General features: G+C 41.5%; 1 protein-coding gene across 2 annotated transcripts in view; it reads left to right on the plus strand.

Moving 5' to 3' along the window:
* The first annotated feature begins 268 nt into the window (after window positions 1-268).
* The window catches only part of FOXJ2 (forkhead box J2), a 48,049-nt gene continuing 21,050 nt past the window's right edge, over window positions 269-27,267 (plus strand). The window contains exon 1 of one of the 2 annotated variants that reach the window (XM_089500194.1): window positions 269-1,381. The gene's annotated coding sequence lies outside the window, so the exon portion shown is untranslated. The remainder of the gene's footprint in view (window positions 1,382-27,267) is intronic. The other variant, XM_089500193.1, reaches the window with a different exon arrangement.

The raw sequence follows: 27,267 nt of genomic DNA on the forward strand, positions 1-27,267 counted from the left end.
TTCTGGGAACTGTAGTTTTGTGAGGCGTATTTAGCCTTCCCTGGCTGCCTCCACATTGGAGAGATAACCCGGTTTAGCACCGTTTTAACTCCGCTCTGGGCCCCACGACAAACTCAAAACTCCCAGAATTCCACAGCCTTGAGCCAAAGAGTTAAAACGGTGCTAAACCGGGTTATTTCTCCCGTGTGGAGGCAGCCAAACGCTTCTGTTCTGAGGCAGGAGAAGGAGATGCGCCACCTTAAGCCGGGGAGGCGGGGGCGGCTGAGCGGCCTAGAGAGAGCCGGGGAGGCGGAGCGGAGGCCGGGGCGGAGCCGGGGCCTGCAGTGGAGCCGCAGCCCGGAGCACACCGAGCCAGCACCGGGGCCTGGCGCAGAGGGTCCTCCGCAACGCCTTACGCCGCTCGGGAGCCCCTGAGGGCGGCGGAGGAGGAGCAGGAAAAGCAGGAGGCGGGGAAGGGCCTAGGCCTGGGAGAAGCCGCGGCCTCTAGTAGGCGCCTGGCCGAGCTGAGGGAGGCCTTCCGCCGCGGGAGAGGGAGGAGGAAGAGGGCTCTCCCTCCTTGGCCCAGGGTTCTGAAATCCCTCCCTCCCTCGGCCAAGGGCAGACTAGGCCTCAAGCTGAGCCCCTTCTCTCTCTCTCCTGCTGGGGATCAGGAGAGGGGCCTCTGAAGGAGGGAAGGGAAGAGGCCTTTCTCCCTCCACTAAGGCACTAAGTAAAACTGTCAGCCCTTTTCTTGTTGCCCTGGAAAGAATCAGAACCAGGCCCCATTGCCTTCTTAATATAGCTAGGCCTGCTAAGTGTTCCTTCCTAAACCTATTATTGTCCTTTATTGGGCTCTCCTTCCTCCTGAGATTGTCCCCAGCCCTGCAGGCTCTGGTTGCTTTTGCAGACTGCTGTAGCATGGCCACCATATTCTCCGGCAGCCCAAAGGTTTAAGAAGGAAATGTTGTTGTTTTAAAACAAATCACTGTCAAAGCTATAGTAAAAAAAAAGAGCTATAGTATAGTATAGAGCTGTAGTAAAAAATAATAACAGTAGTAATTGGAAAAGAAGATGCGGAGAAAGAGCGGCGTGTGACGGATGAAGAGAATAAGGAACTGGTGAAAGACAGGGAAGAAGGTGAAAGTTCTTGTCATTGTAAGCAGTCAACGTGAAGAGAGACTAAGGTCACAGTCGGAGGGGAAACAGCAATAGTTTTAAGGGTATTTGGAGACCCAGAGCTGACATTGCTGACAGTGTCATCCACGAGTCTCTCCTAAGGGAAAACAACAACAGGAGAAGCTGCCTTTGGAGCATGGGGTCTGCATGCGGCGTCGGCGCATGAAGGCCAACGTCTTTGGAGGGGAAAAAAGGTCGAGGGATACATCCTGCAGAAAAGTTTAATGTGAGTGACACTGTTACATCAATATGTCCCTTGTTTGTTCGTCTCTAGTGTCTTCATCCATTCCCCCCCCCCCTCTTGCTTTTTCTGTTTCTGAATCTTACAACGCTCCCTTTTCTCTGCCGTATCCGCTTCTGGAATTTGTTCCCATTTTAGAAACGCATGCTTGCTTTCCCTCCTTACTTGATGACACCCCCTCCCTCCCCAAATCCCAAGATCAAATGTTACAACCATCCTTTGCTTTCTTTTAGAGATACTACACAGCTTCGTTTTTTTAAAAACAGTTTTATAGAGGCGAGGAAAAGTATGCTCTTTTATCACCCGAGAGTCACTGGGAAAAGGATCGGGATAATTGGAAAGTTAATGGGCTGGGTGTGGAGCATCTACGATTAGTTAGGAAATATGGTGGTGCTATTAATGCAACCGTGTTTGGAGGCTGTCAGCACAATTCGCTGTCTGCTGAACTCTGTGTGGGACTTAAGCAACAGATGACCAGGCTTCACGGTAGATCTCTGGACTGTGAGTCATTTTTGGTGTGTGTTTGGCCTTTTAGATCAGTTGTCTCTCACTCCCCCACACTTTCAAAGAATGGAATTCTTTGATGATGGCATACTGATTTAATGATTGGAAGTAGAGAACCTGAAGAGTATTTCTCACTGGTTTGTCTTGTGAAAACACTGCTGATGCATTGTGAATTGCGTTGAAGTATGTGGTATTCAGTGCACCTGAAGGCTAAGGCCTGTTACAGACTGCCAAAATAAAGCTGCTTCGGGTCTCTTTGGAGGCATGCTGTTTAAATGATGTATGCATCCTAAGAATCCGGAAGCTGCACCAAAGCTGCACTCCAGTGCTTAGGAATGGATTGTGGCTTTGGCGCGACCTCCGGACTCGTAGGACCCATGCATCATTTCAATATCATACCTCCAAAGAGACCCGAAGCAGCTTTATTTTGGCAGTCTGTAACAGGCCTTAGTTTCATCCCACCAGCAGTGTCCTTGATTTGATCTTCCCGCTTTATAGGAGTTGCTGACAAGATTTGGTGGTGTTATCCTGGAATGGGAGGGTTAACTCTCTGAACTTGGAAGCCTTTTGACAGCAGTGCATAGCAGGTGATCCAGAGCGGCTGTACCTACTAGGAAACCAAAGCCCAAAGGTGACCACTTTAGATAGTGCTTTAGTAGATTCGTTTGGAAGTGGACACTTCAAGGCATCAGCTGTTATCCTAGCCAAGTCTACCTAGGGACAGGTACCAGTTGCTAGGAAATCCAAGCTTAACATTGCAAATGACTGGTTTTGGGGTATTTTCTCAATATTTGAAGAGGATCAGTTTTGAGATGATGATAATAATGGCATCTAATTGAAACGATTTCAAGTGTTCATTTAAAAATTCCTTTTCTTAGCTAGGTCTTTTAAAGGGATATAACATTTAGTTGACTTAAAATTAGTTATATCAATTTAAAACATTCTGTTAGTCTAAAAGTACCTCTGCTTAACAGGACAGTAGATATCAAGAACAAATGCTTATTTTCAGTTTAAGTAATAATAAATGTTCCAGATGACAGAAAATGGTATACCTTTTTGGTATCAGTGGCCCATTTAAGTTCTCACTACTGTTAAAAAGGTGTGTGTCATTTGAAAACAACTTGTATTTCTAACCATTATCTGAAATGCTTGGGGCCAGACGTGCTTTGGATTTCAGATTTTTGTTTGTTATGTTTTGGATTTTGGAATATTTGCATATACTAAATGAGATATCTTGGAGATGAGGCTCAAGTCTAAACACAGAATTCATTTATGTTTCATACACATATTATACACAGCCTCAAGGTAATTTTATACGTAATATTTTTTAATAATTTTGTGCTTGAAACAAAGTCTGTGTACATTAAACCATCAAAAACAAAGGTGTCACTATCTCAGCCACCCAATTTTGGATTTTTGAGTATTTCGGATTTCAGAATTACAAACAAGGGAGATTCAACTTATACTCCAGTTTATGGACATTTAGGCATAACCCTTTAGGTATTTGGAAATTTGTTCACTGAACTTAGTAGTGCTTTCTTCTCAATAGACATGTGTCATCATAATCATCATCATCATCTACTTTATGACCTATCTTTCCCACCAGAATTGAAACTCAAGGCAGTTTAGAAATCAAATTATATACGATATAAATAAAAAACAAGCAAAGAAATTATAATTAAAATATAATTCATCTATGAGCCACACAAACTATTTAATATGTATTGAAGAATATTCTTCAACACTATTAAAAGCGCTTTCTTTACAACAGTCAGTTCCTGAAAGCTTATCAGAATAAAAAGGTATTTCATAGAATCATAGAGTTGGAAGAGACCACAAGGGCCATCCAGTCCAACCCCCTGCCATGCAGGAACTCTCAGTCAAAGCATCCCCAACAGATGGCCATCCAGCCTCTGTTTGAAGACCTCTAAAGAAGGAGACTCCACTACACTCCGAGGGAGTATATTCCACTGATGAACAGTCCTTACTGTCAGGAAGTTCCTCCTAATGTTGAGGTGGAATCTCTTTTCCTATAGCTTGCATCCATTGTTCCGGGTCCTGTTCTCTGGAGCAGCAGAAAACAAGCTTGCTCCCTCCTCAATATGACATCCCTTCAAATATTTAAACAGGGCTATCATATCACCTCTTAACTTTCTCTTCTCCAGCTCCCTAAGATGTTCCTCATAGGACATGGTTTCAAGACCCTTCACCATTTTAGTCACCCTCCTTTGGACACGCTCCAGTTTGTCAACATCCTTTTTTATTTGTGGTGCCCAGAAGTGGACACAGTGGCCTGTTACAGACAGCCAAAATAAAGCTGCTTCGAGTCACAGTGGAGGTATGCTGTTTCAATGATGCATGCGTCCTAAGAGTCCAGAAGTCGCACCAAAGCCACGCTCCAGCCCTAAGGACTGGAGCGTGGCTTTGGTGTGGCTTCTGGACTCTTAGGACGCATGCATCATTGAAATACCATACTTCCACTGTGACTCGAAGCAGCTTTATTTTGGCTGTCTGTAAGAGGTGGGGTCTGACCAAAGCAGAATAGAGTGGCACTATTATGTCCCTATACTTCTATTGATGCATGCTAAAATCACATTGGTCTTTTTAGCTGCCACATCACACTGTTGACTCATATTCAACTTGTGGTCTACGTGGACTCCTAAATCCCTTTTACACATAGTCTTGTATTTACCTGCCAATGGAAGGACATCACTGGGGCAGAAATTGTAGCCTCCTGGAAAAGGCATTCCAAGACCTAGGAGCAATCCCTCTCTTCCATCTCCACTTGGGAGGATAGTGAGACTGAGAGAAAGATCACTCCTGAGCATCTCAGGCAGGCTTGTGTGGGAGAATATGCTCCTTCTTATAGATTGGGCCTAAGCCATATAAGGGCTTTGTAGTAAAAACCAACTCTGAATTGTGCCAAGAAGCAGACTGGCTGTAGGGCTGTTGTAACAAAATGGTCCTGTGCTCCCTATAACCAATGTAATGTGTAAGATTGCACTGTTAATCTGTCAGGTGAAACATACAGTTAGTGCAGGTAAAGCATACAGGTTTTTTTTAGCTGGCATCAGTCCTGCATTTTAAAAAAATATTTGATACCGTGTTTAGTTGGCAAGGTTGATTTTTTTTCCCTCTGAAGAATTCAGATTTGCAATATATGGTCTGTGGTTCTCTTCGAAAGAGTTAAAACAAAGACTTGTCTATTGTAAACCAGGGTGAGGGGATTAACTCCTCCTACCTTTATGTTGACTTGTCCTCCTTTGACATTTTTCTAGTGATAGATTTCAGAGACATAGCCATGTTAATCTGGAAAATCAATATGCAAAGGGGTCCTATAGCACCTTTAGACCAATTGAAAGAAAGAAGTTGGTAGCATGAGCTTTTGTAGACTTGAGCCTACTTCCTCAGATGATTAGGCTCAAATCAGTGAAAGCTCATGCTTCCCAACTTCTTTGTTTCAGTTAGACTGCATTAGCACTGCAGAATTAATGCAGTTTGACACCACTTTAACTACCATAGCTCAATGCTATGAAACCCTGGGAATTGTAGTTTTATGAAATATTTAGCCTTCTCTGTCAGAGAGCTCTGGTGCCACAACAAACATTTCCCAGCATTCCATAGCATTGAGCCATGGCAGTTAAAGTGGTGTCAAACTGGATTATTTCTGCAGCGTGGATGCAGCCTCAGTCTCAAAGATGCTACAGGTTCCCTTTGCATAGTGATTTTCCTAGTGACTTTCCTTAGTGGATATGAAATATTAAGAAAATGAGACTTCTATCTCACAGGAAGGATATTGCCATAGATAACCAGTATGTGTAATAGTGGAATATATTATGTTGTCAGTGGAAGTGTGTGTGTGTGTGTGTTGTATTACTCCAGACCCTCAAATAAACCAATTTAGTTTGAGTACTTTTTAAAGAAATATTGGCAAGGTTGATACCTTTGTTGTATGAGAGAGACTTTCATTGGCTCTTGTTAAATGCTAAAATGTGGAAAGTGAGAGAGATGGAAGAGGAATTACTTAAAAACTGGGAGATACTGAAATCCAGCAAAAGGAAGATGAGTGGAAGTAGTCCTGTCTGTAGACATTGGTAGTTTGAGGATAACAAACGTCTGTGGCTTTGGTGGAATGGTTCAGTTGGTGTGATCCCAGAAAGCAAGTGAAAGGTGGAAAGAAGGATGAAAAGAAAGAATTCAAATCACTTCAAAGGATACTTCCCAATAACTGCTGCTCTGCAGTAAGTTGAAGATCAATCTATTTATCAAACTAAATATAAATTCAAAATTCCCAGGATTGATAATTCTCGTACTTTCCATTAAGTACCGAACACTCATCTTGCAAGTTGAGTGATGAACAATATCAGGACTGTTGACTGCACAGACCTATACAGTACAAGTTTATTTGGAAGTAAATTCCATTTTATTCATTTGGGTTTGTTGTTAACTGCCCTTGAGCCAGTCCTGACTCATGGCAACCCTATGGATGAGACATCTCCAAGACCCCTTGTCATTCACTGCTCTGCTTACGTCCTGTAAATTCAGGCCTGTGACTTCCCTGATTGAGTCTATCCATCTGATGTGTAATCATCCTGCCTTTCTACTGCCTTCTACGGCCTTCTCTAGTATTATTGCCTTTCATGCCTTCTCACAATGTGGCAAAAGTATGACAACCTCAGTTTTGTCATCTTAGTTTCTAGAGAGAGGTCAGGCTTGATCTGTTGAAGGACCCATTTGTTTGACTTTTTGGCTGTGTGTGGTATTCTCAGCGCTCTTTTCCAGCACCACATCTCAAATTAGTTCAGCCTTTCTCAAATAGTGGGGCGGGCCCCCCAGGGGGGGTGCGAGGCTCCGTAAAGGGGGGGCGCGAGGCTCTGTTATGCAGAGGTGTACTTATAACAATTTTATAGACAAATGATACTATTTACAGTCGCGCGGGGGGCGTGAAATGTTTTCTTCTTCCTAGGGGGGGCATGACAGAAAATAATTGAGAAGCACTGAATTAGTTGGTTTTCTTTCTGACTGCTTTCTTCACTGTCCAGCTCTGGACCATTCTAACTTCAGTGCTCAGTTGTGTATCTTTACACTTTAGGATCTTGTCTAGCTCTTTCATAACTGCCCTTCCAATTCCTAGTCTTCTTATTTCTTGAGTGAAGTCCCCATTCTGATCAGAGTTTTAACTATTTTGATTTCCAATTTATCCGGGTGGAATTTACGTATTTATTTATTTGGAGTATTTATACCCCATTTTTCAGCCACAAAGGCTCTCAGAGTGGCTTACAATTTATTTATTTTTTAAATTAGACAGTTCCCTGCCCTCAGGCTTACAATCTAAAAAGACATGACACAAATTAGAAGAGAATGGTGGTGGGGAAGGTATCATGTTCATTGGTTTTTCTCTCCCTCTGGGGCCATGGTCATGGCAGATGGGCTAGAGGGAGGGCTCTTCATCTTACTTTGAGCTAGGCCTGATGGAGCTGGTCCTACTCTCTCCCCCTCTGAGGCTGGATGATCCAATGTAGATCCTCCGTGGTCATTATTTTTGTTTTCTTTATGTTCATCAGTAAGCCTGTCTTTGCACTATCTTCTTTGACCTTCCTTAGTAATTGTTCCAAGTCTGTGATGTTTTCTGCTAGTAGTATGGTGCCATCCGAATATCTTAGTTTGTTGATGCTCCTTTATCCTGCCTTTGCCCCTTCTGAGTATAAACCTGTTCTTTGTACAACATTTTCTGCATATTAGTTGAACAGGTAGAGTGATAGTATGCATCCTTGGCTGACTCCTTTGCTGATTGGAACCATTCTGTTTCTCCACATTCTATTCTGGGTTTATTGGCCATGGTTTTGTTTTCCATATTAGTTGACATATGTTGGTTAGCACTAGATTTGATTGTAGCAGTTCCACTGGAATACCATCTGTTCCTGGTGATTTATTTTTCATAGGTTCTCTTATTGCAGCTTCTACGTATCTTTTTAGAATTTGTGGTTCATCTTCATATGACTCTTCATTGCATTTGTCTTTAATTTTTTCATCTCTTTTATATAATTCTTCTCTGTATTCCACCCGGCAGCTTTTTATTTCTTCATGGTCTTGAAGTATTTTCTTTTTATTGTCACTGAGCATCCTAGCTTTTGGTTTGAACTTTTCTAAGATCTTGTAGAAGAGATCGTTCATTCTTTCTTTTTTGCTGTTGCCTTCTATTTCTCTGCATTGGTCATTGTAGTAGTTGTCTTTGTCTTTTCACACTCTAGCATTTATATTTCTGTATTTGTTCCTCCTCTTCCTTTTGTTTTGCTTCTTTCCTTTACTGCTTGAAGTGCTTTATCTGTCCATTTAGGACTACAAGTTATCAGTGTAAAATACCAACACAGAAGAACTTGCCTTAGCAACAATGAAAAATCAGCAGAAATGATATTACTCAATATTTATTTGAAGGTGTATTTTAAATAGTGTTTCTGAGGCAGAAGGATCATACTAATATCACACTGAACTAAAACAATTTGGAGAAGGTGACTATTATTACTTTAGAGAGTCTGTTTTCTTTGTTTCTTGTTGGCGCTGTTGTTACTAGCATTTGTATTTTAAAAAACATATACAGTTGTCCCTCCATATTCGCTAGGGTTGGGGCAGAAGACCCCAATGAATATGGAAAAATCACAAATAACAAAAACACTGTTTTTACCTGAGAGGACACCTCTCTAGGAATCTCTAGGTCTTCCAGTGCAACTCTGTGGTCAATGTCCAACATACACTGACCATAGAATGGCACTGGAGTAGCTACAAATGGTCTTTCAGTGCAACTTTTAGTTAAAGTTGACCACAGAGTTGCACTGGAGGACCTAGACAGTCCTGGAGAGAACATATTAATGAAATTTGTGAATAATCAAATCCGCAAATATCAGAGCCGCAAATATGGAGGGATGACTGTATATAGTACTTCATACCATAATTCTCTAGAAATTGTTCAAGGTGGATTACAACAAAATATTTGCCTGAGTTTTATTGATAGTCACAACTAGAGTAGATAATTGAACCAACTTCTGAATGTTGAATCAATACTTAGAAGAAATTCATCAGTTTGGATCAAATTGATTCTTTAGTTGGTATAGCAAATTCCCAAGAGCAAAACTTATTTATTGATAAGAGTGAATATTATGTCTACTCAAGTGTGATGTTTAAAGACCCCACAGCATATAAATTCCTTGACCATGTCATTTCAAATTGAGGGTCGAGTTGATATTATGCTACCAAAATGAATACTTTGTAGTCATAGTTATATAGTTTTAATTCAAAGTTCAGAAGTTTAAATAAAGAAGCTTTTTGAGTGTAGAACATTCCTTTTATGTATGACATCAAATCACACCTTAAACAAACTTTAACATGTACATCATAAAATGTAATAGTAATTAAACAGGTGTGGAATCCTGAGTAGTATATTTAGTGAGCGTTGCGGACCAGGTTTTGAAGGAATAGAGCCATGTCCTGGATCCTTCTCTTCTTTGATTTGCTGATGCAGTGTAGCTTTGGTTGAAGGGAGAAAAATGTTAATGGTGAGGTAGGCTTTGGTTTTCTTGAAGAGCTGGAATTGGAGGATACAATAATGTAGACTAGTGTTTCTTTCCTACATATGGGTTTGCCAGAACTTACAGATTGGTCTGGAATTTTTAATGTACAAAACCACTGAGGAGTTTGAATATGATTTATATTCTGCCTGTCCATATGATTACTGTCCCCTGAAAATCATGGGATTCATGGCTGAAAACTCACAGATGCACAGGACCTTCTTTTGTATGGGGCTCTGTTATAGTATCTTAGCCTTGCCTTGGAGGGTATCTAGAGGAAGCTCATTTTATGCTAAAAAAATGTGTGGGTTGTAATCTGTTAAGAAATAGATGGAGATTTGATCTCAGATAAAATTTAGAGTTAGTATAACTTACCATATCAATAAAAAAAAGTTCCCTTGGGATGGGAAGGGGTAAGACAGGACATAGGTGGATGAGCCAGATGTGAAGTCTGGTTGTATCAGAGATTTACAGGTTTTTAAGTAGTGACTTCTAGATAGAACATGTGCTGTAGTTATTGGTTAGATTAATAAAACTTCAGTTGGCTGTCCACTGAAAACCTATTGTAATAATAATAATAATAATAATAATATAATAAATTTTATTTCTATTTCTCGCCTCTCCCAATGGATCGAAGCGGGATTACAAGCATAAAACCACAATGACAAGCATAAAACCACAATAACATCTAGATTACAATAAAATATCATCACTTAAAAATGCAGTTCAAAACAATAAAAACATCATCTAACATGCAGTATTACAGCCAAAAGTAGGGTTTTCTTAGGTTCTTCATAGAAGATCGGGTGGGTAGGCCCGCCAGAAGAGGTCCGTCTTTAGTGCCTTCTTAAAAGCATCTAAGAAGGTGCTTGCTCTTCCGGCAAGTTGTTCCATAATTTAGGGGCTATGGCTGTATACGCTCTGTGGGAAGTTGCTGTTAGTCTGATCTTTGGGTGTTCTTATAAATTCTTCCCAGATGTTCTGAGAGTGCGGGGTGGATTATGTAGGAAGAGGCGTTCCCTCAAGTAACTCGGGCCCAAACCATGTAGGGCTTTAAAGGTAATAACCAACACTTTGTACTGCGCCCAGAAGCTAATCAGCAACCAATGAAGGGATTTTAGAACCGGTGTTATGTGGTCTGACCTAGATGTTCCAGTGACCAGTCTGGCTGCCTCATTTTCAACTAGCTGAAGCTTCCAAACTTGGTACATAGGTAGCCCCATGTAGAGTGCATTACAGAAATCAAGATGAGAGATTACCAGTGCATGTACCACTGTTTCAAGGTCCTTTCGGTCCAGGTAGGGATGCAGTTGGCATATCAGCCGGAGCTAGTACCAAGCACTCCTGGTCATCGCATCCACTTGAGATGATAACTGTAGGGATGAGTCCAGGAATACTCCCAAACTGCGAACTTTGTCCTTTAGGGGAAGTGTGACCCCGTCCAGGACAGGTTGACAAATCTCTGTCCCTGGACTTGGGGTACCAATCACGAGTACCTCTGTTTTCTCTGGATTCAGCTTGAGTCTGCTTTCCCTCATCCAGCCCATTACTGACCCTAGGCAGGCATCCAGAGGAGAGATGCCGTCCTTAGTTGCTGTAACAGTCTGAGACATGGAGAGATAAATCTGGGTGTCATCAGCGTACTGATAACACCGCGCCCCATGTCTCCAAATGATCTCTCCCAACGGCTTCATGTAAATGTTAAATAGCCCTGAGGGATGCCAGATGTCAGCTCTCTCTTAGAGGAGCAGCTATCCCCCAGCCTCACCATCTGGAATCTACCTGAGGGGTAGCACCAGAACCACTGGAGCGCAGTGCCCCCAATACCTAGTTCCCTCAGACATTCCAGAAGGATACCATGGTCTATGGTATCGAAGGCTGCTGAGATGTCCAAGAGCACTAACAGGGACACACTTCCCCTGTCGATGCCCAGACGGAGATCATCGACTAAGGCAGCCATGGCAGTCTCAACTCCGTATCCCGCTCTGAAACCAGTTTGAAATGGGTCCAGATAATCGGTTTCATCTAAGACAGCTTGGAGTTGGAAGGCGACTGCCTTCTCGATCACTTTGCCCAAGAATGGTAAAAGAGAGACTGGTCTGTAGTTGTTTCTAATCAGGGGGTCCAGGGAGGGTTTCTTTAAAAGCAGTTTCACTATCGCTTGTTTCAAATTAGATGGAAATATTCCCTCCCAAAAGGATGCATTTATTATAAGTTGTAGCAATATTTTTATTGCATCCCCTCCCTGAACGGTTAGCCATGATGGGCAAGGATCGAGGGGGCACATCGTCTTCCTTACAGTACCAAGGAGCTTGTCCACTTCATTGGTATTTACAAACTCAAAATGATCCAGTTTAATGGGGTCCACAGAGTCACTGGATATCTCTCTTATTGATTCTGTTATGATGCCGGCATCGAGATCAGCCCTTATCCGAGAGATTTTATCTGCGAAGAAGTCATTGAAAGCATCACAGCAGGCCTTAGATGGTTCTAGTAAAGGGTTCAGGGTAGGAGGCAGCTGGGTTAACTCTCTAACCACCCTGAACAGCTCTGCTGGACATGACTCTGCAGATGCAATACATGCAGCATAGAAAGAATTCTTTGCTGCATCTATTGCCACTCCATAAGAGTATAATAGGTTCTCGTGGAGTGTCTTGTCAGATAAACGCTGATGTTTCTGCCAATGGCGCTCTAATCGTTGCGCAGCCTGCTTCATTTTTCGACGATCTTCCGTATACCATGGTTTTTTATTCGAAGCGGGCCAGAAAGGACGCTCGGGAGCGATAGTGTCTATAGCCCTGGTAAGATGGTTATTCCAGGTATCAACCAGGGCTTCGACAGAATCGCCATCATTCCCAACCATAAAACCTTCTAGGGCTTTCTGGAACCTTTTGGGTTCCATCTGCCTTTGAGGGTGGACCATTTTAATAGGTCCTCCACCCCCGAGGGGGGTCTGGATAGCGGCCTTCAGTCCCACCTTGATCAGAAAATGATCTGTCCATGACAGGGCAGAGGTATGAGTTACCTCTGCCCATGGATGTTCCAGGTCTGTACTAAAGACCACATTGAGTGTGTTACCAGCACAGTGTGTTGGACCTAATTGGGACAGGCCCATGACTGTCATGGAATCCATGAACGCCCAAACCACACCTATCAGATCTGATAAGCCGGCCTTGAAGGGGATGATGAGGTCCCCCAGAACCAAAAGCCTGGGGGACTCCAGCACCAGTTCCGAGACCAGCTGTGTCAGCTCGGCCAGGGAGTCTGTTAGGCAACAGGGTGGATGGTAGACTAACAGAATCCCCAGGCTGTCCCTAGCCTTCAGGGTCAGGTAAATACACTCGATGTGTTCTGTTTTCCAGACCGGCTTCCTGGTCAAGGTGATGGTGCTTTTATGGACCAAGGCCACTCCTCCCCCTTGCCCACTTTCCCTGACCTGCTCCTTAACAGCATACCCAGCTGGGAGGGCTTTAACCAGGTTGCACTACTGTCCTCTCCCAGCCAGGTTTCTGTAAACCTCCTGTTCTCTTTAAATACAACATTCTCCCCCCCTCCCTCCACTGATCAGCCAGTGCCCTCTAGACATAGATAAACAGAGTATGTTACATACCGTATATACTCGACTATAAGTTGACCCCATGTATAAGTCGAGGGCAAGTTTTGGGACCAAAATTAAGAATTTTGCTATGACTCGTAGATAAGTCGAGGGTAAAATTTAGGGGCATATAGCAAAGATCGAAAAGATGAAGGGAAGCAAAATAATGTCAAAGAACCTATAAAATTCCATCAGACGTAACTCTTTGTGCTTACTCTTAAGACTGGATGGATGAGAGAGTAGAGGGGGTCAGTGCTTCACATATTATTTAAAAGAATACTCTTGTGTTTCACCAGGAGATGGTTCCTTCTTTTAAATAAGAGTTAAGAGACAGTACTTACTTTGCCCTGTGGATAAGTCGAGTCAGTTTTTTGGGGTCAATTTTTTGACCTAAATTTCTAGACTTACACTTCAGTATATACAGTATGTATAATTTAGACCAGGGATGAATGACACATAGCCTTCAATTCCAGTTCTCATCCTCCTGAGCAGTATGGTAACAGTAGAGGGTCACAGGTTCTCCAGCCCTGTTGTGAAAACTTTAAATCTTCTTGTAACTTTTGAGAACTTTTGAAAAATTCCTTGCAGTAGCTATGATTTGAAACAAATTTTTAAAAAAGAAATCTCCACTCATCTCTTTGTTATGTATACCGATCATTTTAGATTTCAGGGTAAATGATATGAGTAATTTCTGAATGGAGTATTTTAGTAGTAAAATTTGTCAACTGAGAAATGTTCATAGTTGCAAACTATAGAAATTGTTGCCGCTCAAGTTTCTTTCTGCAGCCTTTGTCAGCTGAAACTAGGCATGACATGCAGTTCTGTGTATCTTTCATATAAAACTTTGGCAATTTCTTTTATATCTTTATATTATTTTTATTATTATTATTATTTGACAATTTCTTTTTTAAAACCAAAAACAGCCTTAGGATGCTGAGGGCTTAATGGAAGATTAGGGTGACGGAAGCTGTTTAAACAGTCTCCTCTGGCCAGTCAGAATTTCACTCCCTGAATCTACTTTTCCACTCATAAGTATACAAGGAGCTAGAGATTATAGTTTCATCTGAGGAATGGACTGGATAGGAAGGTGTTAAGCAGTTTAGTATGTAGACAAATGGTATTAAGAAATGCCACTTCTTTTAGATTTTCAGTTGTACATCTTGCTGTCTAAATAGCTTATAGTCCATTTTTATGAGACATCCAGAGTTTCTCATTATAGTGTGCAATAGTCCTAGATAAATGAAGGTTTGTTGGGTTTTCCTGGGACAGAACTTTACGTAATTTTTTTTTCTTGTCTATGAAAATACATGAAAACTCTCCAAAGACCCTTGCCTCGACTGTTGCAGGTGTATGGACATTTGTGTTCTTTACCAGAGTATTACAAGCGTTCTGCTTTCTTACCACTATCATTACTGTTGTCATCTTCACTGACAATCTCATGCTCCTTCCCTTTCTTTTTCTTCTCCTTGTCAGGCCTTTTTCCTTCGTGTTTAATAGTGACAATTAATTAACATTGTTCTGCTGTGAGATATTTCTAATTCCTTGAATAGTTCTCCTCCAGTTCATTTGTCTCAAGAGTTTAGAGATTTTTCTTTTATCTTTGAGGCTGCAGTGTATTTTATTTTTATATCTGCTTTATTTTTAGTTTACACAATGTCCAAATGTCCAATTTGGAATGAGTGTTGAACTCTTCCAAACTGTTCTTGAAAAGTATGACACAAATAAACCTCTTTTCTACTCTGTATCCTCATCTTTCAGCCCTAAATCTGTAGTTGGTACCAATATTTAGTCAGGCAAGATCTCTATAAACCTCTTTCTTCTCCATATCCTCATCTTTCAGCCCTGAATCTGTAGTTGGTACTAAATTTTAATTCAGCAATATCTCTCCCAACACTTCTAGTTTCCTTTTTATGGTTCTAATTCTCAGTTTAAGATTAAGAGTCATTGAACAAAAGGGTTGTACTAGAATTCTGGGACAAAACATACACTAGACATAAATTATTTATAATTGTTTCTAAGCAATTTTTCCCTTACACTGCACATGGTTAAAGCGTATTTTCTCTACTCCTTCTATGCCAAGTGTTTTCAGGTATTGTGAATGTAAAGTGTGGGTGGAAAAAGGTTGATTGCTGTCCTGGAATAACTAATCATAAGTACAAGAGTAACTACTGTACAAAGTATAGGAAGAATTGCCTAGGCTTTCTTTCCCTGTATTTAAATTCATCAATAAAGTGCATATAACAAAGGAGAGACCCCACAAAAACTTCACCCATTGGTTTTTGTTCCTTGTTTTACTATAGAAGAACTAAAACAGAGATGATCAGATTTCAGGTTCATGAGATTTATTCAGTCTCAAGATCACCAACTGGACTCTAGTACCAAAGACATACACAGTTGTCTTTCCCGATTCACAGGAAATCTGTTCCGGAATCACCACACCCCGCCAATCCGGAAAATTGCACATATCCAAGCACCATTGATTTGAATGGTGTTGCATGGCTGTGCGCACATACCATTTTGTCCCTCCTTGCTTGCCGTCCGCAAATGGGCAAGACTGCGGACTCCAAGTCTGCGAATCAGGAGGGAAGACTGTATATTGAATTAAAGATTTCTGAGGCCAAAAATCTGTTTTGGGTATTAGAAAGGAAGAGTTACTTTACTCTTTACTCATGATTATTCTCAACTTCCTTAATTTCAACAGTATTATCTAGAGTGGGAAGTAAGTCATTTGTTGTCTTTTTTTAAAATGGAAATTTAAAAAATTGTATACTAGAAATAATCCAGAGACCTGTGAGTAGTTCTAGATCCACCCTCTGCCCAGCTTTAGCCACTGAGCCTTAGGTTAATAGTCTTTAAAGCCAAACTGTGTTCCCCTATGCAAGAGGAATGGTTCATACAGACATGATATGTAAGAAAGGAAGGCTTGGAGGGCTAATATAGTAAATCTTACTAGATTTATAACAATAAAATTATGTGAGACTGTGTTTCCAGCATACCTCCAAGACCATGAAACATATGCAGATGAAAGCTGAAGTGAATATTAAGGGGACTCTTGTGTATGGATTCCAGAATTAATTATGTTTTTAATGCATTAATTAATTTTAGTTAATTAAAATGTGCTTGAAGCCTTAATACCATCTCAGGCCTGTTACAGACTGCCAAAATAAAGCTGCTTTGGGTCTCTTTGGAGGTATGCTATTTAAATGATGCATGGGTCCTAAGAGTCTGGAGGTCACGCCAAAGCCATACTCCGTTCCTAAGCACTGGAGGGCAGCTTTGGTGCAGCTTCCAGGTTCTTAGGATGCATGCATCATTTAAACAGCATACCTCCAAAGAGACCCGAAGCAGCTTTATTCTGGCAGTCTGTAACAGGCCTCAGGTTACTAGGTGTCCTACATTCCCTAACTGTGCAGCCAGCTTTGGAGGGAGGTCTGGAAAATCCAGCTCTCTACAAGGCCTCTATGGTTGAGGGCAGGGCTCTCAAACGCTTCCAACATTTCAGGAGAGTATGAAAAATTTGCGGCACCTGGTACGGAGGGCTGAGGAAGAGGAGAATTAGTGAAGGGAAAGGATAAATTAGGGCCAGGGATGGACATATGGAGAAAGACTATTAACAAAAGAAGGAAGTAGGAGGCTTGGAGAAAAGGGGGGGGGGGACAGGGAAAGAGTTAAGAGAGAGCATTGCAGTGAGGGGTGGGGTGGGGAAGCTAAGGGTTTTCTAAACCAGGCAAAGCTTCTCTTTCTGCTGGGAATGAATACAGCAAGTAACCCATGGAAGCCACTAAAATTGTGAGAAATTTTGCCAAAAAGGGAGTAGGGGTAAATGCATTCTTCTTGAATACAGTAGGTGTGGTTCCTTTAAGTGCTGCAGAACTCCTTATCTGTACAGGCAGCAGAAACTACAATAGTTTTATCACCTCCATTTTGCCCTTGATGTATCCACTTACACTTTCTTGTTGGGGGGGGGGGGGGTTATGCATAATTCCTTTACAGATCAACGGAGAGCCACCACCCACACTTATTATCAGGCTCCTCTTTCTGCCACAGTCTTTTTTCTTTATGAGAGCCAACAAAGTTGTGTCCAAAGTAGGGTTTTTCAACCAGAGTTCCCTGGAACCCTAGGATTCTGTGGGAGGATTCTTTGAGAGATTGTGACTAATAAAGAAATACATGTATTGTAGCTGTAGATCTAATAATTTTTATGCAGGGGTTCCCTTATACCTGAAGATTACTTTGAGGGTTTTTCCAGTGTAAAAAGGTTGAGAAAGGCTGGTTTAATGAAGCTATTCATACAAGTTACAGAAAGATAATGAAGCTGTGCTTGATTTCCCCGGGAACTAGGTTTTCTGAGTAATAGTTTTCTTTCTGAGCCTTGTCAAGGTGGTGCAGGAGAGCAGCAAAGATCAAAATGATAGCCAGTGGTCCACAAATTCATGTTCATCCCAGTCCTCCTCCTCCTTCAGTTCACTAGAAATCCCGTTGATTTCCATTAACAATCTGCTTTGTGAGCAGTGGGACTTACATCATACCCTGATAAGTATGCCTATGATTTCAGCTTCTGAACCTTTGGAAGGACAAGTTTCTCTACAGTACTTTCTGGCTTATTTCAAGCACTGATGGTAGAGAGCAAGGATTGTTTCATCAAAGCATGGCCAATGTTTGTCTGGTTGCTGCTAAAACAGCCAAGTGCTATTGTTCACTAGCTTGGAATTGGGGCTCAGATAAGGAATTAAATTCCTAGAACTGCTCTTTATTTCATGGGCACTTTGAGTGCATTGGATGCATAGCATAAAACAAGTCGCTCCAGCTTGGAAGGGAAGGCTAGAACTTGATATGGGCTGAGCTTTTAAGGTGGGCTAAGCACCTTGAAAGCACAAACTCCAAGAGACAGTGAGTAGCCAAAGCACATAAACTAAATGGTGAAATGGGCATCTCTATACATGCCCTGTATTTTGGATGTCTTCAGGCTGCCTTGGAGCCCTGCAAAATTGTGGGAATGATCCCAGATCCTCTCTAGCACTAAGCAGACACATGTTCCTAAGATATTTGGTCAAAGCAACAAGCCTCATCACAGTTTCAAGCTGGGATTTACCATTCTGGTGTTACACTTCTGTAGGGCATGGAGTGCAGAAAAACAAATCCCAGGCCTCATCCTAAGGTAAAAGCTGCAGAGGGTGGCGGATCCCTGTAGTGTTCTTTACTTATGAATCTACAGCACTACAGGGATAATCTTTGCTACTTCCCCTATGCCAAGATTGGGAACATGTTTGATGCTTGCTATACTTGCTAAGCCATAATGTCTGGTGTGGGCCCCTGTGTTTCAAGTGCCTGGCTTGAAATGAGAGTGTGTGCCCTACTTGGTCCTGAATGTCTGAAGGATTTGGTGGGTGAGCTTTCTAGTTTTGTAGGGCACTAGAATGTAAGCTACTGCACTTAGGGTTAAAAAATGCAGTGCATAGCTGTGTAAATCTGCAGCGCTATATAAATAAACAACAACAATAATAATAATAGGATGGGGGACACTTGGCTTAATGAGACTACATGTGAAAGAGACCTTGAAGTCCTAGTAGACCACAAGTTGAATGTGAATCAACAGGGTGATATGGCAGCTAAAAAAGCCAATGCAGTTCTAGGCTGCGTCAACAGAAGAATAGTGTCCAGATCAAGGGAAGTAATTGTGCCACTCTATTCTGGTTTGGTCAGGCCCCACCTGGAATACTGTGTCCAGTTCTGGGCACTACAATTTAAAAAGGAGCGTGTCCAAAGGAGGGCGACCAAAATAGTCTTGTTCACCCTATATCTATGCATTTCATTTTTCTGCCCTAAGTGCAGTACCTTACATTTCTCCCTGTTGAAGTTCATTTTGTTAGCTTTGGCCCAGCTTTCTAGTCTATTCAGGTCGTTTTGAATTTTGATCCTGTCCTCTAGAGTATTAGCTTTTCCTCCTAATTTGGTGTCATCTGCAAATTTGATAAATATGCCCCCAATTCCGTCATCCAAGTCATTGATAAAGATGTTGAATAGCACTGGGCCCAGGACAGAGCCCTGTGGGACCCCACTGGTCACTTCTCTCCAGGATGAAAAGGAGCCATTGTTGAGCACCCTTTGGTTTCGGCCAGTCAACCATTTACAAATCCATGTAACAGTTACCTTGTCTAGCCCACATTTTACAAGTTTGTTTGCAAGAATGTCATGGGAAACTTTGTCAAAGGCCTTACTGAAATCAAGATATACTATATCCACAGCATTCCCTTCATCTAACAAGCTGGTAATTTTATCAAAGAAAGAGATAAGATTTATCTGCTATGACTTGTTTCTCTGAAACCCGTGTTGACTTTTTGTGATTCTGGAATTGCCTTCTAGATGTTCACAGACTCTGTTTAATGATCTGCTCTAGAATCTTTTCTGTCCTCTGCTACTTTATCCTCAGATTGAGCACACTTTTCCTTTTCTGGGAACACAGAGGCAAAGAAGGTGTTGAGTAATTCTGCTTTTTCTCTTTCCCCTGTTAGCATTTTGCCATCTTCTCCATGCAGTGGCGCTATCATTTGCTTTTTCTTCCTTTTGCTGTGGACATATCCAAAAAGCCCTTTTTATTGTTCTTAATCTCTCTAGCAAGCCTGATTTCATTCTACGCTTTAGCTTTTCTGACTTTACCTCTACATGTGCTTGCTATTTGTTTGAATTCCTCTTTGGTGATTTCTCCATTTTTACATTTCTCATGCATGTTGCGTTTAAAACTTAGCTCAGTTGAAAGTTCCTTAGTCATCCATCCTGGTTTCTTGAGACACTTCCCATTTTTCTTCCTTACTGCAACTGTTTGAAATTGTGCCTTCAGTATCTCCCTTTTGAGAAACTTCCATCTGTCCTGAACTCCTTTCCCTTTTAGTATTTCTGACCATGGGATCACCCTCAATACTTCTCTAAGTTTACTGAAATCCGCTCTCCTAAAGTCTAGGATGCGTGTCTGACTATGCCTGGGTTCTCCATTCCACTGTTTAACAAACTCCAGGAGAACATGGTCACTTCCATCTAATGATCCCACCACTTGCACCCCATTAACCAAGTCATCCTTGTTGGTTAGGATCAGATCCAAACTAGTTGACCCCCTTGTTGCCTCTTCCACCTTTTGGAAAATGAAATTGTCTTTGAGGCAAGTGAGGCATTTGCTAGACCTTGAGGATTTTGCTGAGTTTGAATTCCAGCAAATGTCAGGATAGTTGAAGTCACCCACCACTACTACATCTCTCCTTTCTGAGTGTGTAATCATCTGTTCTAGAAAGGCATCATCAAATCCCTCCATCTGACTTGGGGGTCTGTAGTAGACTCTCACTACAACATCCTTGTTGTTTCCCTCCCCTTTAATTTTTATCCAGATGCTCTCCACCTGGCTTCCAGGATTGATGTCCTGGATCTCTTCACTGGTGTAAATATCTCTGACATATAGTGCTATTCCTCCTCCTCTCCGGTTTGGCCTATTTCTCTTAAAAAGTTTATACCCCTCTGTTTCTACATTCCAATTATGAGACCCATCCCACCAGGTTTCAGTGATGCCTATTATATCATATTTGCTTTCTTGTACTAGGAGTTTGAGTTCATCTTGCTTATTTCCCATGCTCTTTGCATTAGTGTAGAGACATCACAGAGCATGGGACCTCTTTACTTGCTGTCTGTGCAAGTTGTCTTGCCTCCCACTGTTGGGTCCTTGCACTATTTGTCTTGTTTCCTCTATGTCAGTTTGACTATTTTCTCCATCCCTTTCACCTTCCATAATATTGTCTCTCTCCCCCATGGAACTCAGTTTAAAGCCTTCCTGATCAAATTCTTGAGACTGTTGGCAAAAACATTTTTTCCAACTGGCGTGAGATGCAACCCACCCGTTGCCAGAAGCTCTCCCTCATGGCCCATGATCAAATAATCCAAATCGTTCTCGGCGGCACCATGTGCGGAGCCAGTTGTTTACATCCGCTATTTTCCTCTCCCTTCCTGGACCATGCCCTTCAACTGGCAGAAGAGACGAGATGACAACTTCTACAACCATTTCTTTCAGCTTCCTACCAAGAGCCTCATAATCCCTTCTGATGTTCTGAAGGCTGTGTCTTGCAGTATCATTGGTTCCTATGTGGCTTGACCAGTCTTGTCAGCCTTTCTGTCACATCACGGATCTTTGCCCCAGGGAGACAACACACCTCTCGAGACATCTTGTCAAGCCTATAAATCACTGCTTCTGTATCCCTCAGCAAGGAGGTCCTCCACTACGATCAAACACCTGCTCTGAGGCTTACCAGCCACTGTTCCCTCTGGTGGAACTCTCAGGCTCCCTTGCTCTGTTCCTGAAGTTTGTCCATGCTGCTCTTTCTCATCCTCCTTGATAAAGGAAAGAACTTCAAATCAATTCCCTAGCTGCAAGCTCCCAGAACAATCACTTGTTGGCCTAGTTCTCTCTGGCCTGTTACAGACAGCCAAAATAAAGCTGCTTCGAGTCACTTTGGAGGTATGGTATTTCAATGATGCATGAGTCCTAAGAGTCTGGAAGCTTCACCAAAGCTGCACTCCAGTCCTTAGGACTGGAGCGTGGCTTTGGTGCGGCCTTTGGACTCTTAGGACGCATGTATCATTGAAATACCATGCCTCCAAAGTGACTCAAAGCAGCTTTATTTTGGCTGTCTGTAACAGGCGTCTGTGACATTTCTCCAGCTGTCTTCTTCCTGTGTACTGTATGTGAATTAACCTCCTCCTCCCCATCAACTTCCTCTGTGTGGTACTCATCCAAGATCATTAGTTCCGTTGTGTCCAGGAAATCCTCTTGCTCCCTAATATGCTGAAGTGTAGCTACTGTGGACTCCAGCTGCTGGACTTTCTCCTCCAAGAGTGCTACCAACTTGCACTTGGTGCATGTGAAGTTCTCCACATCTGTAGGCAAGAAGGCAAACATCCCACAAGTGTTGCAGTTTCCTCAGTATCCATACTGCGAAGTCTTAAGTAATTAGTGAAACAGGACTGTGGGCTTCCTCCTCAAAAAATCCTCCGGTAAACACCAATGTTAAGGGCCCTGATGACCTGGCCTTTTCACCAATTTCTGCTAGTGAGCTCAATCAACTCAGCCTCTGCTGTAGTTCTCCTTGGATGAAAATAATTTCGCGCACCATTAGGTGTGTGGCTCTGGGAGGAGTTATATAGAGCTAGTTTGCTAGCTCCATCCCCTAGTGACTCACAGATGTGACTCACAGAAGCTCCATCCCCTCAGCAACAAGCACACTCTCCTAAGGGTTTAAAAAAATTCAAACACTCACCACTCAAAATGGCCACTCTTGTCTTTGTATTCTTCTTTGGATTGGGGCTAGTCTAGCTGTTGAAGCAGCAAATGAAAACAAGCCCATTGTTCAATGTTCACAGGTCTCTGCTTCAACCCCACCGACAATTTTCCTCAACCAAATGTTGCAGTGTACTACAGTCTCCAACACGATGCTCCTTTTAAGGATTTTTATGAGCCTGGAGAAAGAGACTTGTAGGATAAATCTGGAGTTTGCAAGAAAAGCTCTCTTGAAGAGGAGGAAAAATAATGTTTTCCCCACCTAGTCAGGCCCTCCAGAGGCTTCACACTGAAATTGCCAGCATTTCTTACCATTAGTTGTGCTAGAGGGCCATGCTTAACCCACCCCTACTGTGAAAAGTGGAAAAGGGAAACAGGAAAAGGTGTGTTGTTTAAACCCAACTCTGGACTGCAGTATCTACCTCTTGAATGCTACAAGCTGTTAATGGTTCATACAGATGTATTCAACAAGATTCACTAATTTAATCATTTTCTGACCTTTTACAAAATCCAACAGGTCTGTCTTTCTTTCTTTTGGGCTGTGTCCTTACTTTTCTCAGGATCTCTGGACTTCCTTTCATTTACACCACACCAGCTCAGAACAACAACAGTATAAAAGCAATAAACTACCTTGTATGTTAGTGGCACTGAATACCATAAAAATCATCATAATAAAAATGGGTATAATAATAAATGCCTTACAGTTACAATTCTGTAGCCAGGAAAAAAGAAAAGAAAAGTGTTACATATTTCCCTTTCCTCATATTCTGATTTCTTCTGGTCACTGTCTTCGTCTGTGTGCAAAATCTGAAAAGTTTCAATTTTCAAAGGGGCCGTCCTTTGCATGTTACCTATGATAGACAGAGACAAACTGCATCGTTTCACACTGATTAATCACACAGATTAATCTAACTGATTAATGAATTAAACACTCTGTTCTTACTTTGAGAGCTCCCCTGCATGGAGGCAGAATTGCTCCTGTGTGTAGTAATTATATCATGGAATGGTATTGGCATAACAAAGGTGGGATATAAATCCAATAAATAAACAAATAAATAAATATGCTACAGATACATTACTCCAAAGCTCTGCTCTGTTTTTCTATTCATTGTTGGTTTTCATCAGTAAAATCACTGGAAAAGTTGGATATCCTTTCATCTTTCACAGGGGCTATGCTTTCATCTTTTTTGTTGTGGAGTTTCTCTGAAGCAGTGACAGGAACGGCTGTTTTACAAAGAATATGCAGACTGTTTCCATCTAGGGAAGAAAAGCAGTCTGCGTGGATATGCTCTCTTATATCAGTCCCTCTGACAAAGTCATAGTTTTAATGACTTGGGAGTGAAACTGTTAAGCAGAGCACCAGCGGATGAGCCTAAGGATTTATTAAGTTATTAAGGTTGGAAAGTAAAAGCCTTGATTATAAGTTGGGCCCATGCCAAATACACAGAAATATAGTTAGTACAGTCTTCCTTGGACTGTACTACATCAGAAAACAAAGGGTGCAGATTTCATGATTGAATGATCCCCCATATGTATTTTAAAAAATGAACCTGGAAAGCAACATGTCCCCCCCTAAAAATATATATATATAAACGAATGGAGACCTGCATTATGTCTTATTTTTAATCCCTGAATTGGCCTTCAATGAAAACTTGAAGCATAGCAAGGAAAATGTACCATTCATCTTCATTTATTATAAACAATTTAAGGTATCCTGTTTATTTGTTTTTAAGCATTAGATTCTAACCAGCCGAAATAAAATTTGATCTGAATAATATATTGGATGAGGGGCTATAATCTGTTGTAATTTTATGGGTTGGCAGTTTGAGGCCCAAGTGCCTCATGATGGGGTGAGCTCCTGTCACTAGTCCCAGCTTTTGCCATCCTAGCAGTTTGAAAGCATGTGAATACAAGTAGATAAATAGGTACCACTTCAGTGGGAAGGTAACAGCATTTGGTGCAGTCATGCTGGCCACTGGGGCAGTCCTTGGACAGTGCTGGCTCTCTCTAGTAATAGAGATGAGCACTGCTCCCTACAGTCAGATACGACTAGACATTCATGTCAATGGACTTCCTTTACCTTTTATGGCTACAATCTACAGTTGGCCCTCCATAACCACAGATTCTTTGTCCATGGGTTCAGCTATCCACAGCTTAAAGATACGTATTTTTAAAAAATCCCCCAAAGCAAAGCATGATTTTACATGTTATGTGAGGGATACCATGTTACTACCTCATTGTCTAGAATGGGACTTCAGCATCCACAAATTTCGGGGATTTGTGTGTCTGGAACCAAACCCCATTGGATACCAAGGGCCCACTGTAAATAGAATTTAACATTTTGTTATGCTGTCAATGACTGTACATTAACATCTTCATAGTTCACATTTTAAGTAAGCAAAGGCCAATGCAATTTTAGGCTGCATCAATAAAAGTATAGTGTCTAGATCAAGAGTAGTAATAGTGCCACTGTATTCTGCTCTGGTCAGGCCCCACCTGGAATACTGTGTCCAGTTCTGGGCACCACAGTTCAAGAAGGACATTGAGAAGCTGGAGCGTGTCCAGAGGAGGGCGACTAAAATGGTGAAAGGTCTGGAAACCTTGCCCTATGAGGAACGACTCAGAGCTGGGGATGTTTAGCCTGGAGAAGAGAAGGTTAAGAGGTGATATAATAGCCCTGTTTAAATGTTTGAAAGGATGTCATATTGAGGAGGGAGCAAGCTTGTTTTCTGCTGCTCCAGAGAACAGGACCTGGAACAGTGGATGCAAGCTTCAGGAAAAGAGATTCCACCTCAACATTAGGAAGAACTTCCTGACAGTAAGGGCTGTTCGACAGTGGAATACACTCCCTCGGAGGGTAGTGGAGTCTCCTTCCTTGGAGGTCTTTAAGCAGTGGCTAGATGGCCATCTATTGGGGATGCTTTGGTTGGATTTCCTGCATGGCAGGGGGTTGGACTGGATGGCCCATGCGGTCTCTTCCAACTCTATGATTCTAAATATTTATCTTATTTTCTCTCAATTTTATCATGTTTTGGAGGAAAATGCAAGTAAGTCAGTGTACAAACAAAAGAGGAGAAGGACATCCCAACTCTTTCATCTTGAGACGTATGTGTCTAGGATTGAATTGGTGTATTGTATGTGACATGCAGTGGCTTAATGGTTAAGACGTTGACTCTGACAACTGCACGGTTGGCAGTTCGAGGCCCAAGTGCTGCAGATGGAGTGAGCTCCTGTCACTACTCCCAGCTTCTGCAAAACTAGCAGTTTGAAAGCATGTAAAAGTGTAGGTAGATGCATGAGTACCACTTCAGTGGGAAGGTAACAGCATTCTGTACAGTCATGCTGGCCGCATGGCCACCAGAGTAGTCTTTGGACAACACTGGCTTAGTAACAGAGATGAGCACCGCCCCCAACAGTCAGACATGATTGACAATCTTTTCAAAGGGGAAACCCTTTTTACCTTTATGTGACATGTGTTTGTGTATTGTTTCTGTGATATAGAAATGATTTGTATGTATTTAGGAAGCATTAGCATACAAGAGAGTAGTTCTGTTTTTGTGTATGACAAAAATTCTGCCGCATAGTGCATGAATGTGATAATCCTGTGAGTGTGTGCAGGCTGAAGGGTGTATAAGAAGAAAGAAAGGGAAGCTATTCTGTTTGTGTCTGATTTGGTGGATTGTGTTTGTGCATATTTGATACAGGTAAACAGATCTAGTAGAATTACCCTTATAAACATGTAGCCTTAGAATCTAAATGCTTATACTTGATTATAAAAATCTATATAAAAGATTCAAAATACAAAAATGGGTAAAATAGAGAGGGGGAAAATACGGCTTTAAATTGATAGTACATAAAACAAAAGATTGAACATCAGTTACATATCAAAATTCCTCATCAGCCCAATTGTCCCCACATATCTAGCTCTCAATTGTATTGCTTTACATAGAAACCGAGGTGTGGTAATAGATATTTTTGAATCTTGACCACTCATGAAGTATGAAATTCTAACATGGGTATCCCAGAACATTGATCATTTGAGATAGGGACCAAGATACTGGTCTCTTTCTGTTGGTACAAATTACACTTGAATAGAATATGAGCTAAATCTTCAGTCTCTTGGTCTCCACAAATACAAGTTCGCTCATCGTAAGGAATACCATTAAATCTACCATATCTTACCATTGTGTCAAGCTGATCAAATCTAGCTTGAGTAAATGCCTCCCTCAGGTATTTTGGCATTTGTATTTTTAGATAGTTAGGTCTTTGAAAAGTGCACCAAAAAGCAGCACTAAATGCTTATACATTTTTCCATCAGGGATCCCATTTTCAAGTAATATTTTTTGCAAAGGATTTCTGCATTTCTGAATAACGCTTCTAAAAAAGAGTTTCACAGCTTCAGTCACCGAATCATAATAGCCATATACTGTTAACCAGAGGTACTTGTAAATGAATTATTAAACTAACTCATATTAGGCATTGTGTATTGTTAAATGTAAGTGCTACTTGTCAAGTTCTTACTGAAATTAAAAAAAACCTGACAGCTTTAAACTTTTACCATTTCACTTCTTGCTGTTATTACATATCAAGCACCTGGTGATAATCCCCCCCCCCTTTAAAACTGACATGCACAACTTGGCAGCAGGTACTTATTCAGGCCACAGATAGGTGTTTAGCTGTGCACCTTCCAAGTAAAGTATAATTAATGATTAAGCTATTTTACAAATAAACCATATTATAGAAAAGGGAAATTTAAATTACAGTTGGCCCTTCTTATACACGGATTCAAGCATCCACGGTTTGAAAATGTTCAAAAAAGTATAAATTTCAAATATCAAACTTTGATTTTTCATTTTTTAAATAAGGGACACCAATTTTATTATGTCAATATATTTGA

Source organism: Sceloporus occidentalis, unplaced genomic scaffold, assembly GCF_023333645.1.
Source record: "Sceloporus occidentalis isolate IW3139 unplaced genomic scaffold, rSceOcc1.0.p SCAF_150, whole genome shotgun sequence".
Lineage (NCBI taxonomy): Eukaryota > Metazoa > Chordata > Lepidosauria > Squamata > Phrynosomatidae > Sceloporus > Sceloporus occidentalis.